Below are 17,182 nucleotides of genomic sequence, written 5' to 3'. Positions count from 1 at the left end.
TACCTTCGGCTATACATTCTATTTTCGGAAGCATTTTTGGGGGTTTCCCGATTACTTTGGCTTTATTGGCTGGAGTCTTGCTGTTATTGCTATTTTTTCGCAATGGCTGTCCCGTCACGACGAGATCCTGTACTGCTGCTCCCATCAGCGCAGCTGTGTCGTGAACGCATGATGCAGCATTTTGGAGCAACACTCCTGGGACATTTGGAGTGCAACTGGTCTCTGTCATTCAGACCGGTTTTGGATTGTGTGCAACCCGTGTTTCGATGCCTTTGGTGCTCGTTTGAACATCACACTGGCTCTCTGTCTCTCATTGCAGCGCCCTCCAATGGTCGATACTGATCTGTTGATGTTCCCGATGAGGGCTCATTCCCAGACTTGTGCACTACGGATGCGCTTGCTTCGTGAGGCAGTTTATGAGATTCCCTTCCTGGAGGAAGATGGTATTGTCTCTTTCATAGGCCCTGCACGGGGTGCCGCCCTGAGTGGTTTTGGGGCTTTGGATCACACCTGCTCGATGGTACTTTGTGGCGTGGATCTTCCGATATTGACATATATCGAGGTGGAGGAACTCCTACGTTCTATTGCTTCTGTCTGATGATTGGATTTTTACAAAATTGACACTATCTTGAATTTGGTTGTGCTCACATGTTACCTAAATTTATGACTTTATTGTCTTCTCACCTTGTCGAAATACTTGTTTTAGATTTGGTTTATGTTTAGGGCATCCTTTTATGTTATTGGAACCACTTGCTACCGACAAGGGGAGGGTGTAGTGTGGTTAGTTTTACGTATTCATTGCGCTTTAGCTTCAGGCTTTAGGCCTTTGTGCATTTTGCCCTGAATATATTTTATTAATTTGCTAATAGCTTAGAGCCTCTGTGCACTTTGCTCTACATGCTTTTTATTAGGCTTCGTACTGTTATTTTTCAAATAGCCAGTTCTACGGTGTTGTTTTTTATTCATATCACACTGTTGTGCCTACTCTGCACTAGAGTTCTCCATAACATGTTTACTCTGTGCTTCAGTCAAGGATACAGTCTGGTACATTGCCGATAGACGTGGTAAGAGTTTAGACTCTGCATTCCTGCGTAGGGACATTTTGTGATCTCGCTGACATGTTAGTTATAAAATCACTTCCTTGTCCCAGTACACGTAAGAGGGAGATTCCGACCAGGGAACCACAACTTGACGCTGACTGCCTCGTTGCAGATGCTGAACCAAGATCACAGGCCTTTGCTCAGGTATGAGTGTATCCGTCTCCCTAGTGATACAGAAAGGCAAGCTGAAAGCTTAACATGCTGTGCTCTAAATAGAACAAGCAGAGGGAGAGTAGAAACGGTTAGGAATTATGATAGCTTTATTTCTATGTTTTACTCTCCTGGTTACTATATCCATCCTACTATGTTGTATTGTTCTGGTTATTGCGGCTCACGCCTTAATATCTAAAATACAGTCGTTTTATTAAAACATTATATAAAACTTATACTGTCTTTGTCATTTGTATATGAGACCATATTGTGAATGAGAGAGTTGGTTTGGATCTGAGTGACCACGACTTCCCTGAGAAGTTCCAAAGATGTCATGCGCTCGGCTGCCCAATCATTTCTTCCCAGTGGGAGAAATGAGGCACTGCTAGTTAGCCGGAGCAACAACCGGATTTAGGGTGACAGAGTTCCTTACACGTGGGTCAGACTCAGTCCCCCACACCGTTATCGATCCTGCTGCCTAGAAATCCAGTGGTCTCATTTAGGATAATGAGAGCCCACGCGACACTATCCTGTACGATATTGTAAATGTCTGCATAGTGTTTAGTAGTGTGTGCAGACAGTACTTTTCCTTTTAGTGAAGAAAAAAAAAAAACACTGACTGGACAGCTATTTGTTAAGTTTTTTTTTGTTTCTTAGTCTCTAGCCAGCACAGCGCCTCCCCTGGGGAAGCTTTGAAAGGATCTGTCTCGCTACTCGGAGTGTAGTGCTAAAAGGATGTTCTTGGACCCATTAAAGGGGTCCTCAGCACAGGGGCCCTGGGACACTAGTGGGAAAAGACCCCCGTTCTTACAATAGGGCCCATGTTACCCCCATCTCTCCTGGAAGTTTGTGGCCTACATTCATGACACCGTGTGCATGCAGCACCGGAACTTTATCTGGTCTTGAAGAGTTGTGATTTAGATAATTGTTCAGCTACTTGCACTTGGAAAATATTGACTAGTTCATTCCAATAATGTATTCTTTTTGTTTGTCACGTTTCTTCAGATCTCGGTTTTGATGAATCTGAACAACATGTAGCTTAGTGTTTAATGAGGCAGCGTTACTGTGCTCCAGCTTTCTGTCACTTTGCATTTTCTGGAACAGATCTCTAGATGCATCTTTACATTTATCCTGCCCATACTTGTTTGTACATGATTACAGTCGGTGCTTAATTTGTAAATAAAAAGGTGCCGGTGCTCAAAGCCCTCCTCTTAAACACGGCTGCTGCAATTAAATCTGCGAACACAGAATACTGAGGCAGCGTAATCCCGATGCCATCTCTGACCGCTTCAATCCATTTAAAGCCACTCCCTGCCCCTTCAGCTCACACCTGCAGTTTTCCGATATCCCTCATTGTGACGCTTTTTCGTTTTTCTCTTCCTCCATCTTTCCCAAACGTGTCTTTTGCTCGCAGGAAATACTTGAGGCAGAAGACTAAGCGCCGGCCCTCAAAAATAAGTGCCAGTGCTCAGCACCGGAAACAACAAGCACAAATTAAGCACTGATTACAGTGCTGTCTTGCTATAGTTCTGACTTTGGTAGTCCAGCTATATCAGCAGTGGCGGCAGGCAGCTTTAGGAGGGAGGGGGGCGGGTGGGATATACACACACACACACATTCTTTCACACACAGACACGCAGTCACATCCATTAACAACACTCATACCATTCAAACATGCACGCACGAACCAAACATTCATTTTAAAATATCGCACACACTCATTCTTTCACAAACACACGCATGCATGCACGCACATCCATTAACAACACTCATAACACTCAAACATTCAATTTAAAACATCACACACTTACCTTCAGCCTCCAGGTCCCAGGAGGTTTGGGTCTGCTGCCTTCCCAGCCTCGTCACAGAGTGGGATGGGGTCAGTGAGACTGCTGACCCCACCCCACTCTGTGACGAAGTGTCACTAATTGACACTCGCCCTGGGCACTTCAGGGCTTAAACCTGAGGTGCCCAGGGAGAGTGTCAATTGGTTACGCTTTCCTCGTCACCCAGGGGAGGGCCTCCAGGCACCTTTGCTGAACCGAGGAGGTCACGCCCATAGGAGCTGTGACCTCCTCAGCCCAGCAAAGGTCAGCTCAGGCAGCCAGGAGTGTGTGCAAATCGAGCATGTCTGCACCTGGCTGCCTGAGCTGAACATGGAGAGTGTCTGTCAGGCTGACCTTTGTTCAGCCTGACAGACACTCTTCATGAGGGGCAAAAGGTGGGGGGGCGTGGCCCCTCCGCCCTAAAGGACGGGCCGCCACTGTATACCAGCGCCCATATTGGCAATGTTAAGGGTTGTGTTAAAGTCCGAGTGCTGCAGTTGCCCCTTGTTTCAACCAGCAGGTGTCTTGTTTCCACAGCAGCCGTGGCCCTCTGTGTTGGGCGAGGATAGACATACCACTGCTGCAGATGAGCCGCTGAAGCGCCTCTCTGACGTATCTCGTCGTTTGTAATCGTAATCGGGCAGCTGATACCGAAGCCAGCCTCCTCCCCTCTGATACTGATGGTTTGTTTTGATGATAGATTATCTCCCAAACGCATTTCTGATTTGTTACATCTTTGTGTACTTTTAAGTATTCTTAGTACCAGAAATTGGGTAATAGAAGATATCACTTACAGCAGTTAGAAATATGAAGAGGTATATTATGAAGCTCTGTATTTTAAAAACTTATTTTATTTTTCGTTATGAAAGCTCCCTTTTGGGTTTTCGTCCATTCCTTGATGTTCCTCCTTTTAAACTGAGTTTCTTGACCTGTGTACTTTCCATCCTAACACTTTAACCCTTATTTCTATGATCCCCTCTGTTTATTAAGTCATTTTGCTCTCTATTATTGCTACGTCCCACTATTATCAAATATATATTATTATATTATTTTAAAGTGTCTGCCCTCTGTTTTCCAAAGTGTTCATAATTAAAAACCTGTAATAAAATAAATACTCCTTCCAATGCCCTCTTGTGTTAAATTCACATTATCTGTAGCTAATTTCCCCCGCCAGGTTCATTCCCTTCTGGGAATCCTATCAGTCGCCGGGGCGGCACGAAATTTGAAAATAATGACCTGATCTTGGATGGGCCAAGCTTCTGGCAGATTCCATACAGGTTGAGGAAACAGTGCCAAATATATTAGCGAAACAACAATTTCTTGTTTTTTAACGTGTATAGTTATATACATAGATGGATATGACTGAATGGGAGAGGGGTTAAACAGAAAACTGAGCTCCTGATTGTTGGTGGCAGATGGGACTAAGTGTCCCTGAAGTTTGGTCTTTTAATCCAGGTGGTGCCCCTCTCATTGCCTTGAAAGTGGGCTCGGGCTGCTATGCTGAACTGCCTATGGGCCCTCGGGTCTCCGCAGTTTCTGTTGATGTTCCCCGGGCTCTTGTGATGGACACCTCAGCTGTGACCGCGTCGGCAGTCAGCAGTCTAGACTACTGCGCACTCTTTCTGGACGCCCCGTTTTATTGAACGTATTCCAGGCATTTCGGAATGAGTTGCTCTGTTGACGCCCCTGGCTGCCCGTGAGAGCCAGGGTTTCCGTGCCCCCTGCGCCCTGATAACCATAGTGAACAAGGGCAAAATCATTCCCTACGGAAGAGTCACTCTTTGTGCCCCGCTGACTGCCCACCTGACCTTCGCTCTGTTTAAAATCCAACATGAAGGTTGTCGTGCATTCGCTGCTCGCTTCCTCCCTCTGGAACACACTTCCCGTGAGAAGTGTTGGGAGCATTTGAAAAGCAGGACTCCCTTTTCTCTTGCCTCTGGCTATATTCCCTGGCCGCCTTCTCTGTCCCTTTGGCACTATCAGTGGCCTATGTTAGGAACCCTGCCAGGGTCACATGTATCCTCTCCAAAAGCATCAGAACTCGTCCAGATGTCTCGCACTTAACACGGTAGTAATCAGCAGGTCATGCGTTTGAATCCCGGCACCCGAACCTTGCCCCCAACCCCCCCCCCCCCCCCCCCGACCCCTCCGGTGTTAGGTAAATTGAGCACCGTTACATTGGTGTAAATGAGTACCTGTGATTTACAGCGCGTCGAAAGACGAGCTATCTAGAAACCGCTATCAAACAGCTGTTTCAGTAAACTAAGTACGCGTTCGCCTTTTTAACTTTAGGCAAATAATTGTGTTTGACATGTTTATTTCGAAGTGCACGGCTTTTGTTGTGACGTCTCTTGTTTTGATCCTGCCAGGACACCTAGAATATGTTGCCTCCATTTTAAGGACAATTAACGAGTTTAAAAATACCCCGGCGCGTCCCTTTGGGGCTATCTCCAGCGTCTGCCTTGAAACTGAGCTTTGTGCCCCGGGGCTGCCAGCATGCCAGGCATGACACGAGTGACGGGCTGCCCGGGGTTGTAAAACCTGGAATGCACGAACCCTCCCTCTGGCCCGGGGCCTTTGAAGCCGTTTCTTGCCGTGTGTGCATCAGTCCCTGCTCCAAAAAAACAGTCGGTTTATGGGATCCGCCGTGGCCACACCCCGCTTGACCCGACATCACACTCCGCGGGCCGTGAAAGTCCACCTCTGGGAATGGCTACAGAAAAAAACTCGGCTTTCCTTGGAGTTCTCCGAAAAAGAACCGGATTGGGAGCAGAGAGTCTGAGAGGAATCGTGTTGCATAAAAAGTTCATCCTGTTTAATGATTAGCCCGCGTGGAGATCAGATCTTTATTGCTTGAGCTCCCTCCCTCACAATGGAAACTGTGTTTCCGAATGATAGTTTGCACTTGCACTGTTTAGGGGGGTGAAGCCCCCTACCACGCACCAGTTGGCCGGCTTTAATAATGTATGTGATTTTGTTAAAATTCACCGTAGAGCGAGGGGAGGCTGCAGATCAGTGCTGGGGTTACCCCTGCTGCACACTGTTCAGAAATAGGGAATCTTCTACTTTCAGGGTGCTGCAGAATCTCCAGGCATTATCGCGATATTGGGTTGTGACTGACTTCATTCACTTAGTCAACTGTTAGGGCAGCAGTTGTAGATGGAGTCGAGGGTGTGACTGGGCTGGTGAGACCTGTACCACGAGTTAGATGTTGTCTCACATCTGCCCCTAGAGCTCTGTGCTCTCCCTCCTCTGGCCGCCGCAACTTCCTCGGTGTTGCCCCAGTGCATCATGCCCCATTGCCCCCCAAAGGGTACAGTATTGCACAGAAGAGGGCAGTCGGAAGGAGAAGCGCAGGTGCCGGCGATGGCCACCAAGCCTGACCTACTTCTCAGATATGGGGGGAGCGCGGCCACTGCCAGGAACCCGGAGCCTGTTTGTGCTTTTGTTGTCGAAACAAACAGGCTTTGGTGAGTCTGCTGATGCCTGCTGCTGGAATAGTATGTGGCAAGCATTTCATGGCCCACCCCCTTCCATTGACTTAGCAGGCCACAAGTTGAAAAACGCACATCTTTGTCCATTCTCAAGTGATGCTAATGCGAAATGATAGGACTCCTTTTACGAGGCATGATTGTGTTCCAGTAATATTCTGTTTCCCAAAATGTAATAATGGCACCACAGTTCTGCGACTCCCACTGTGTTTTCCACAGGCAGCCTGATGCCCGTTCTCGGAATTCCTATAATGTTTCACACCAGAACCCAAGCTCCATGTGTGCTCCTGCTCGGAGTGACGTCAAGTCCCATTGGAATAAGAGCGGCAACACATGTTCAAGTGCCCTGTGCATTACTGCTCTGGGATCCGCTTTTACAAGGATGGTCATATTTTAAGAGCAGCTGTTGCTCTACTTTTGTAAGTGAGGTTATGTTTCTGTTAGGGACTAAGCAGCTGCTCTCTACGTAGCATTTCTGCATGAAGCCAAACCCATGCCAATTCTGGTACCCATCCTTGAACACTGTTCGACTTCAGAGACAACTCCAAATGGATGGTAAGAAGTGTTACAGGGTTTTCTGACAAGGATGTATTTTGAAGGGAGGGGGGGTGTGAATACAAGCATTAAAAGTGGGAAGTTCTAGCTGGCCCAGATCCCTCCTCATATGTCGTAACACCTGCTGAGTTCCCAGCCCACGCTTGTGTACGCTCTCATCCAGCCTGGATAGTACCTGTGGTGTGTGGCAGCATCTCCTATGACATACCCCCAAACAACCGTAACCCCCAAACCTAATCTGGAGAATGGTGAGCCCTCCCAGTAACACAAAGACAGGAATACCTGAATATAGAAAACCTACATCCCAGTGTTGCCGTTTCCAACCCAGGCTCCATTGTTCTCCTTCCCAAGTGTCTTGTGAACAAAGAGACCCCACTGTTCCAAGACTCCTAATGTCTTGTGACAATAAATCCTAAATACCTCTTAATCACTGAACACGCTTCTCTCTTGACACAGACCTGCCAGATCATGACCTACAAATCACAATTGATGCATGACCTCCAAATGCCAATTCACAGCAGACTTGCCCTATAAAAGTCTGCCTTCAACGCAGGGTAGTCCAGGCAGGATCCAGATAGGTGCTTCCTATACATATCATGTGCAGAATGTCTCTATGGCTACCACTTCAGACGGGAAAGGTCTAGTGGGGCCTGTGCATGCTCCCAGGAGGAGGCAGGAGAACAGACTCAATGGATATGAGAAGCAGACACGTGACCAATGCTGGCAGTGTCACCAGGACTGTCTAGAAAGTCACTGGCGGGAGCCTCAAACCTGCTTATCGCTAAGTCAGCACTTACCGTTAGTCCCCTGCAGTTGATCCTGGTTCTGATCTCATGGCCAGAGATCCTGCACAGGCATTAGCTGCAGCACTTGTTTCTGGCCACTGGACAGACATGCAGAAGGGAGACGTTCCAAGTGGTGTTTGGGCTACCAGAAGACCGCATCACTGAAGCACTTCAGGAAGGACCTCAAGACCTGGTTCTTCAATTGAGCAGCACGCCCACAAACGTGCTTTGAGACCCTACAGGCGATCAGCCACACTTTAGAAGTCACTGATTGATTAATTGAGACAAAAGCAAAAGTTTGTAATGAGTGCTATTGTGAGTTTAGAAAGGTCCTGTCCCTCCAATTAAATTGATAGGTCTCAGCATCAGAATCTTCAATCCTAAAGAGAGAATGTTAGACTATGGGCCTGTGTGCACAGGATGGTTCAGTGTTTAGAGCAGATGCATTCTTCACACTTCATTCAAGACCAGCATGACCGCATTCACAGTCCCAAAATATCAAGACTGGCCCACCTAAAAACGGAGTCATTGGGCACGTTTGTAGGGAGCAGTGGTTAGTGTGGAGTTTTGGACAACTGCAGTCTCATTCAGAATTCAAATAGGTTGTAGGCAATTGATACAGGACCCCCTGCCACCAGAAGACACCCCTCGTTGATTGAGTGTCCCTGAATTTTTTTATGTATTCCACTGAATGATACATCATTAAATAATATTGGCAGGAAATTAAAGTTGTCGCCAAATCTCTCTCAAACTGCTGAAATTACTCCATAATTTTATTGCATAGGTACAATTATTGGAATTGGGAAATTATTACATTGTCAAACAATCGCCCCGATTTTGGAGGTGTTTTTCCAATATTGTGTTACCTAAAACTGGCGGGACTTCAGGAGGAACGATGAGACTGGATAAACCAGAAGTGAGAGAGAGAAAGATGGGGCAGGTTGAAGAGATAGTCTGAAGGCGGGGAAAAGATAGACAATGGTAGAAAGAGCTGTTGAGTGGAACTAGAACATGAAGAATGGAAAAAGATAAGGAGTGACAAATGAAAGATGAAAAACAAAATATGTGAAAGAAGAGCCCGGGAGTAGGGGCCCTATTCTTTAAGATTTGTTGTTGAGCTGATTACCAAACACCATTTGTATTGATTCGGACAGACAGATGTTTGCTGTTCGTTGATATCTAAATCAAATCAGGCTTTATAAAGTGCAACTACTCAACCGTTAGGGTCTCAAGGCTCTAAAGGGGTTTTTCCTCTGAGCTTCAGTTGAAGAGCCAGGTTTTAAGGTCCTTCCTGAATTGATGTAGAGCGATGCTGACTGACTGAGATGCAGGGTGTTCCAGCTGTTTGCCACGAGGTAGGTGAAGGATTTTCCACCAGCCAAGGTCTTCTGTATGCTGGGTAGGGTGGCTAGTGCTTGTTGAGCGGAGAGGTCTGGTGGGGGAGTAAAAGGCGATGCAGTGGTTGAGGTAGGCGGGTCCTAGGTCGTGAAGGGCCTTGTAAGCATGGACAAGGAGCTTAAAGTTAATTCTCTTCTCGATAGGAAGCCAGTGGAGATCTCTTAGGTGACTGGAGGTATGTTTGCAGCGGGGAATGTCCATGTTGAGTCTGGCAGAGGCTATTTGGATGTGCCTCTAGTTTCCTCAGGGTGGTACCGGCGTAGGGGGCGTTGCCATAGTTGAGTATGCTGGTAACCAGGGCATGAGTCACGGTTTTGCGGCAGCTCTTTAGGATCCATTTGTAGATCTTCCGTAGAAGTCTGAGTGTGTGAAAGCAGGAGGATGCGACTGAGTTGACTTGGCGGGTCATGGTGAGCGATGAGTCCAGGATGAAGCAGAGGTAGCATGTGTGATTTGTTGGGGTGGCGGGGTGCGAGGGTCGATGGCCACTAGGAGTCATCCCAGGCTGATGTGGATGGTCCCAGGATGAGGATCTCGGTCTTGTCAGAGTTGAACTTGAGACAGCTGCCCTTCATCCAGGCGGCGACGGCTTCCATCCCGTTGTGGAAATTCTTCTTGGCAGTAGTGGGATTTTCCATCTACCCAGTTCAACAGTGTTATTCTTGGTAAATCACACAACTGTGTAATATTTGTACACTACATTTTTTGGCTCCTAGTCGGTTACAATCATAGCCAAATACTGAGACAAGCCACGTCAGAGACAACCCATGTACCTTCTATATGTAAACCTGTCTAAAAATGGCTGCATGTGGGGGTGAGCTCTCATTCGATGTGCATCTGGCAGCTATGACCCTCATTGCACCTTCTTTTAAAGTTGTAGAATATCTATTATGCATTGGTGAGGTTACCCTGAGTCTTGACCGTATGTGAACGCTTGGGATGCACTAGCATTTCGTTGTCTGTTACTTCCAAAACTTAAGACTGCTGCCTAATCAATGCCAGTAATGCAACACGTATTCAGGTGACATTCCACCTCAAAGCCACCATGAAAGCATGTTTTATAAAACATATTGTGGATTATGCTAAAAAACGGCCAGTGGTTCAATTTATAACAGCAGTGCTGTGCCGAACAATGATATTCCAAGGTAGACGTTGTTCTGGGTAGATTAGGCATTGACTTTACCATGGGGCCTTAGTTCTGACTCCACCTGAGTCCACCATGGTAAGTCCCTGCCCAGGACGGGACCTCTTATTGTCCTGTGCAGTGAACTTACCCACCCTCAGTTATCCATGGCATGCAGTAGTGCATTGAGCGTAGATAGACAATTTGCATGTTTGTCAGGTCTTTTTAAGCACCATCCTCCTCAAACTTGCCTCTTGACAAGCAACTATACAAAGCATCTCACCTTGCTTACTCCATGGCCCGCTTTAGTCTTTCACTGAGCTTAGAATGCAGGCAAACCACAGTAATTAATGTCTGGATTCTAACCTCTCTGGTTGCCTGAGAAAAGCTCAACATTTCAGTAAAGATGCAACTATTGCTTATACATCTCCCTCATGAATAATACTTTAGCTGTGCAACTTGACTGGACAAGAACACGTTTTTTTAGTAATGGCCTTTCTTAGAAGTGACCAGACTTCTCTGGAGAGTGACCTTAGTACTCCGCTTTGCAGCCAGCTCGTGCCCCTTATTTGTCAAGCACCAGCCCCCCTTAGTCCCCCTCCTTTCTGTAAACCCACCCTGCTCCCCCGATTAACCACATCCCACTACCTCCCTTGAACTTATGCTGCAACCAGTTATCCTTCCCTGCTCTCGCATCACCTGTCATTCATAAGCAGCATCACATATAGGTCCTCCTCCTGAATGTCTCTACTACGTCTGTTCTGAAACTCACCCCAAGACTGAGTTTTTCTTCCTTAATGGCAAAACCGATATGTCCCTCTTCCATGAGTGGCTAAAAATAATGAAGTGAAATGATGCCTTCACCATTGTTTCATCTTCTGATAAGTCAAGCAGGCTTTATGATTGACTCATCTCTGCCATTTTAAGGACCAAATCAAGAAAAAGCCCAGCCAGCACGGTTCAAGATATTGTTAAATAACAAAATTGAGCTTTTCTTCCTCTTATGAACTTCTAATCCACCCATAGTCTTCTCTCATCAACAGTGACAAACTGCTGCACACTAGTCTCCCAGAATCCTCACCAATCAAAACCATTCGTCATGCTTCGGGTGGAGTAATTAAAATACAGAGAATTGCTCACATCTACCCTACTATGAAAGAGCAACATCAGTTTCCAAGTTAAAATGACTTTATAGGTGAATGAAAATGTCAGTTCAACATAACATTTGAAACTAAGAATACACTGACAATCAATCACTGGTTAAAGTTAACTGAAGAAACTATAACTCATGCCCTCGCTGTGCACAGTGATGTCATGAATGATGGTATTTCAATTGTCATCAGTGATGTAATTGAACGTGTGAGTGATGTAATATACAAGGTCGTAAGCAATGCATGGCAAGCGAATGAGTTATAGTTACTTCATTTAACTATAACTAGTGAATTTCAGGTTTTTCTGTTACACTTAAACTGACATTTTTTACTTAACTTTAACCTTTGTTTTCTTCCAGTGAATTTGTAGGATTTGTTTTAACGTAAAGTAAGATTTCATTGCTACGTGTAACTATGCCAGTTCACCGACGCCCATGGCTTTGGCTGTATGTGGCGTGGGGTTGTCCGCAGGACTTGACCAGCTTCAAAGGACACCAACCCCAATTTTTAAAAATAGTTTTTTGAACTGCGGGACTCTTGCAGGAGTAAGGGGATCACCCAGGCACCTGCTAGACACCCGCAGGATCGCGGCAACCCATCTTTTTTTGTTTGTTTTTAATTTGGGCCCAGGTGGGGTCCCTCTGTGACCCCCCCCCCACCCCCCCCCCCCCCCCCCATATGGTGAAAAGGGTCATTGTACCCCCTACCCTGCCTCCTTATAGGTTATTGTTTTTCATTTTCACGACGTGGGAATCAAGTCCCTGTGTCCTGTAATGGTGGCCACCACATTTTTCTTCATGTTGTGGCAAACCAATCAGCATGAGCGACTGGGGGACTTGTGAGAGCTTCTCACTCCTGCAGGAGCGACGCAGACGACAGGGTAAACAAACATTTGCAATGCAATAGGTCTTGCATTTGCGAGAGTTAGAGCTATTGGCATTGTAATTGACAATGTGTTTTATCTATGTGTTTAGGTTTGGAATAACTATTGAGTCGGAGAATACCAGCATCTGCAATTACGGCACATGTCCCTAAAGAAGGTAAAGTGCACGTTTCATCAAATATATGATGCGGCTATTGTTCGCACAGTACATCGCTGCTCTCGCGGGAGCCCTCGGCCTTGCGTCTCTTATGTGCCACCAAACGTGCCTCCTGTGTAGCGCACTGCAGGTACTTTCCGATACACTGTCCTTATCAATACAGTGCAGTACTAGTGTCTGGAACTGTTTTGCTTAATACTCATTTAATTTTCTTCCGAAAGATGAAAGGCAGAGTCTGCACCTTGTGCGCAAATTCTGTAAATGGCGAGTAAATATACAAAGCTGCGTGAAAGCGCATTCAGAATTTGTAACCATAGAGCCTATTTTCCATTCGCCAACACTGACTTCATGACGGATAAAAGGCAAAGCCGATGCACACTGGTCTCTGCTCCGGGCCCATGAATCTGCCTAGTTACTCTGTCGATTATCTCAAATATATATTTTGAATCAGCGATAATCTAGGACACAATACAGCGACTGTCCAAAATGCAGAACATGCCAGACTGAGCGTCAGTCCAGGTACATATTTACACCTACACAGCAGTTTCTTTCGGGGTCTGAGTAAGAATGAGTTTTAAAAGCTGTAGTGACCTTTTACAAAGCTGTAACGTTTTGACATCAGCCATAAGCTGGCACAACGTAAGTTTGGTCTCATAATGCATAGAGGTGAGGGCACAAATTCACCAGTGAGAGAGAGAAGAAACACAGGAAGGACTTGACTGAAAACATAAGCGCCACGTGCAAAACGGTTAAAATAAATAAAAATAAAAAATACTAAATCACAGTGTGAACTACCAATAACAAATGGAACGACGGGCAGGAGGTGGTGGTGTGTACGGTCGCCATAGTTAAAGATAAAGCAGAGCATGCTGTGCTGCAAGAATTAAAAAAAAAAAAAAAAAAAAGAGTTCACCCCCAACAACAGATTAAGTAAACAAGCTCAATAGATCACTTCAAAACCTTCGGGCTGAAGTGGATTAACTTCTTTTTGGGAGAGTTTTGTGATGATCTTCAAAGTTACTACCAAACCAAATAATCCATTTCCTATGGATGCGCCATCCTATTTATAAATATACAGTGGTGACCGCCACTGTGTAATAAATATATAAATGGGTAGTTCCCAGGTTTAGATGGCGAACAGCTCCTTTATATGGAGCACCCTGCAACACTACCAACACTCAATCAGCTCACCTAGTTGTCTGTTTTTCTAGTAGAGTTTTTAAGCATAGGATTAAAAAGTGCCATCTATGCCGAGCTGAAAAATGACAAAAGCTGTTTACCACGCCAGGCACTTTAAGCCTGAAAGGGTACTGTATGTATATGTGTTTGTGCGTATATTCACTTACAAAACCAAAGGTTGCAGGGATGTTATAATTAGGTTTTGAATTTACTCTCACAAAACCATAGAAATTCAGTAGTTATAGTTATTTCAAGTACCTATAACTTGTGCCCTTTGGGAACTATAAATCGGCGGAACGAATCAGCAGGAATCGTGCTCATGGGATCCTTTTAGTCAGCTGTCCACCATCCTGAGAAAATGCCAGCAAGACGCTGCATACTATTAATGGTTATGGGGTGGGGCCAAAAGGGCGGGACTCATAGGCCATTTTACATACTTGTAGTTTTTAAAAGGGAGAACAAGATCTCTGGTCTCAGCAGCACATGACCGAAAAGAACCCACTGGTCCACCTCCTTTCCAAAGCATGGGCTGGCCACAGGGAGATAGTGGTCCCTGGCCACATGTGGCCCGGTATCGGGGTCCCACACCCCCCTCCCTTTTCTAAAATAGTAATTGGCCCCGAGGAGGTGGTGATCCTTGGGGGTCGGGGGTCTGCGTGGACCCCCTCCTTTACTTTCCTTTTAGCTCATTTGGCAGGGTCTGTGGGAGGCCCCACTACTAAGGCTAGGGAGTTAAAGTATTCCTACACTGCCCCCCCCCTTTTTTTTACGTTTTCTTTTGGGATTTGGCTCAAGCTGAGTCTGAAAATGGCTGCTAACACTTCCTGGTTGAAGTGTTAGCAGCCAATCAGATCTCAGCCTAAGATCTCTGGGATCTGCAGAGCCTCTGCATCCCTGGATATAGACATTTCTATTGCCTTTAATCCCTCAAAACTACAGAACGTATTTACACCAAATAACAAAAAAAGGTCGCTTTCTGGGCCAAGAGCTACATTTCTGGCAAATGTGGTGTAATTCCGTCCAGCGGTTAGGGCTGTAGCCGTGTCTAAAATCTCTATGAGAATTAACATGGGGAACACTGCCCCCCCTCCCCCCCCCCTTTTTTTTCTTCTCTACCCATGCTTGACGGATCACCCTGAAACTTTCCATGTAGAACAAAACCCTAGAGGACACTTATTTTGGGAAATTTCATGAAGATTTGTCAGACGGCGCCATACATCTAGCCAAGTCAAAAAAACCTTTTTCTATGGAAACTAGGACATAACTATACCTACTGGTGATTGTCATTAGGTAAAATATATGTATATACTCTCACACTTTTCAAAGGACCATGAAATATCAAAAATATTTGACTCATTTCACAGCAAGGTTATCTAAATTATACTACAAAAATGTGCATCATGTCACGTTCTCTGGCAGTATTACTTTTATGTATTTGAGCTAAAGACAGCAGTTTTGTGAAATCTGCAAACAGTGGTGCTAATTATGTGGCAAATGTGGTAAATCAATAATTATGGGATAGAGACTAACTAAAATATACCATAAATCCACTGGTCTTCACCATTGCTTTATCAACAACTTTTTCATGAAAAATAAAACCTAAATACTCTAATTCCAGTCATTGCCCATTTTAGGTGGACTTTGCAGAAACATTTCTTTCACCCTAACTATCCAAAAGTAAATGTACAATATAAAAATTGCATAATGTGTAACATGTAATGTGGTCCTGTATTACCATCTTGAGTGTTAGACCTGAAAGCCTTAGGTTGGTCACCCCTAACTTTTTGCCTGCCTCCCTCCACTTTTGGACACTGTTTTTGCTGGTTTTAGGACTCTGCGCACTTTATCACCACTAACCAGTGCTAAAATGCATATGCTTTCTATCTTAAAACATGGTGACATTGGTTCATACCTAGTTGTCTTATTTAATTTACTTGTAAGTACCCATAAAGTGCACTACATGTGCCCAGGGTCTGTAGATTAAATGCTAATAGTGGGCCTGCAGCACTGATTGTGCCACCCACATAGGTAGCCCCTTAAGCATGCCTCAGGCCTACCATTGCAAAGCCTGTGTGTGCAGTTTCACTGCCACTTCGACTTGGCATTTAAAAGTACTTGCCAAGCCTTCAAAATCCCCTTTTTCTACGTATAAGTCACCCCTAAAGAAGGCCCTAGGTAACCGGTAGGGCAGGGTGCTATGTAGGTAAAAGGCAGGACATATACCTGTGTAGTTTGTATGTCCTGGTAGTGTAGAACTCCTAAATTCGTTTTACACTGCTGTGAGGCCTGCTCCTTTCATAGGCTAACATTAGGGCTACCCTCATATACTGTGAGTGGTAGATTCTGATCTGAAAGGAGTAACAAGGTCATATTTAGTATGGCCAGAATGATAATACAAAATCTTGCCGAAGTTGGATTTAATATTGCTATTTTAGAAATGCCACTTTTAGAAAGTGAGCATTTCTCTGCACTTAAATCCTTCTGTGCCTTATAATCCACGCCTGGCAGCTCCCTTGTGCATTTCACTCAGACAGCCCCAAACACAGGATGCTCAGTCACACCTGCACACATCTGCAAACTGAATGGGTCTTCCTGGGCTGGGAGGGTGGAGGGCCCGACACTTACATTTTAAAGGACAGTGGCCTGCCCTCACACAATGGACTGCCAAACCCCCTACTGGGCCCTGGCAGACAGTATGGAACTGAAAGGGGGCCTGGTGCACTTGTAAGCCACTCTTTGAAGTCTCCCTCACTTCAAAGGCACATTTGGGTATTGTAACAGAGCCTCTGACCCTACCAACTCAGACACTTCTGGACAAGATACCACTGATGCAGAAACTCTGAACCAGACCCTGCAACCTGCCAAGAGGAACTGCCTGGCTGCCCAAAGATGCAGCCCGACTTCCTGCAAGAAGAATCAACGCAGTGCCTGCCGTGCGACAGAAATTTCCCTGCATCGCCCACCGGATCGACGCAGCTCCTGTGACTTCATCCTGCATGCCCAGGTTTTCTTTGCATCGTCCCCAGGGCGCCTGAAAACCCCGCAACCCGAAGAGGATCCAAGTCAGCGCGCCAGAAATCGACGCAAAGCCTTCCCTCCCTGGAAAATTATCAACGCATTGTGTGCACCCGGAGAAACTGACGAACACCTCCCTGTTTTCCACGCATCTCCTCGTCTGTGGTCCCTTGCAGAGAATTTGAACGCAAACCAGGTACTTTGTGCTTGTAAGAGACACTTGTTGCTTTTTAAAGACTAAAGACTCATTTTATCATTCTCTAAAGTGATATTTTAACGTGTACTTATCAAATCTTGATAGTTTTGACCTGCATTTAACTAGATAAATAATATATATTTTTCTAAACACTGTGTGGTGTATTTTTGTGG

The 17,182-nt window shown here is 45.6% G+C and overlaps 1 protein-coding gene across 3 annotated transcripts in view; it reads left to right on the top strand.

The window, feature by feature from the left end:
• Window positions 1-17,182, top strand: part of DISP1 (dispatched RND transporter family member 1) — a 499,375-nt gene that overhangs the window by 323,209 nt on the left and 158,984 nt on the right. The window contains exon 5 of one of the 3 annotated variants that reach the window (XM_069233844.1): window positions 12,554-12,619. The exons of the other annotated variants lie outside the window; for them this stretch is intronic. The gene's annotated coding sequence lies outside the window, so the exon portion shown is untranslated. The remainder of the gene's footprint in view (window positions 1-12,553; window positions 12,620-17,182) is intronic. 3 annotated transcript variants of the gene reach the window in all.

The sequence above is a fragment of the Pleurodeles waltl genome, chromosome 5 (assembly GCF_031143425.1).
Source record: "Pleurodeles waltl isolate 20211129_DDA chromosome 5, aPleWal1.hap1.20221129, whole genome shotgun sequence".
In the NCBI taxonomy this organism is placed as follows: domain Eukaryota; kingdom Metazoa; phylum Chordata; class Amphibia; order Caudata; family Salamandridae; genus Pleurodeles; species Pleurodeles waltl.
This window is presented reverse-complemented; position numbering and strand designations above follow the sequence as displayed.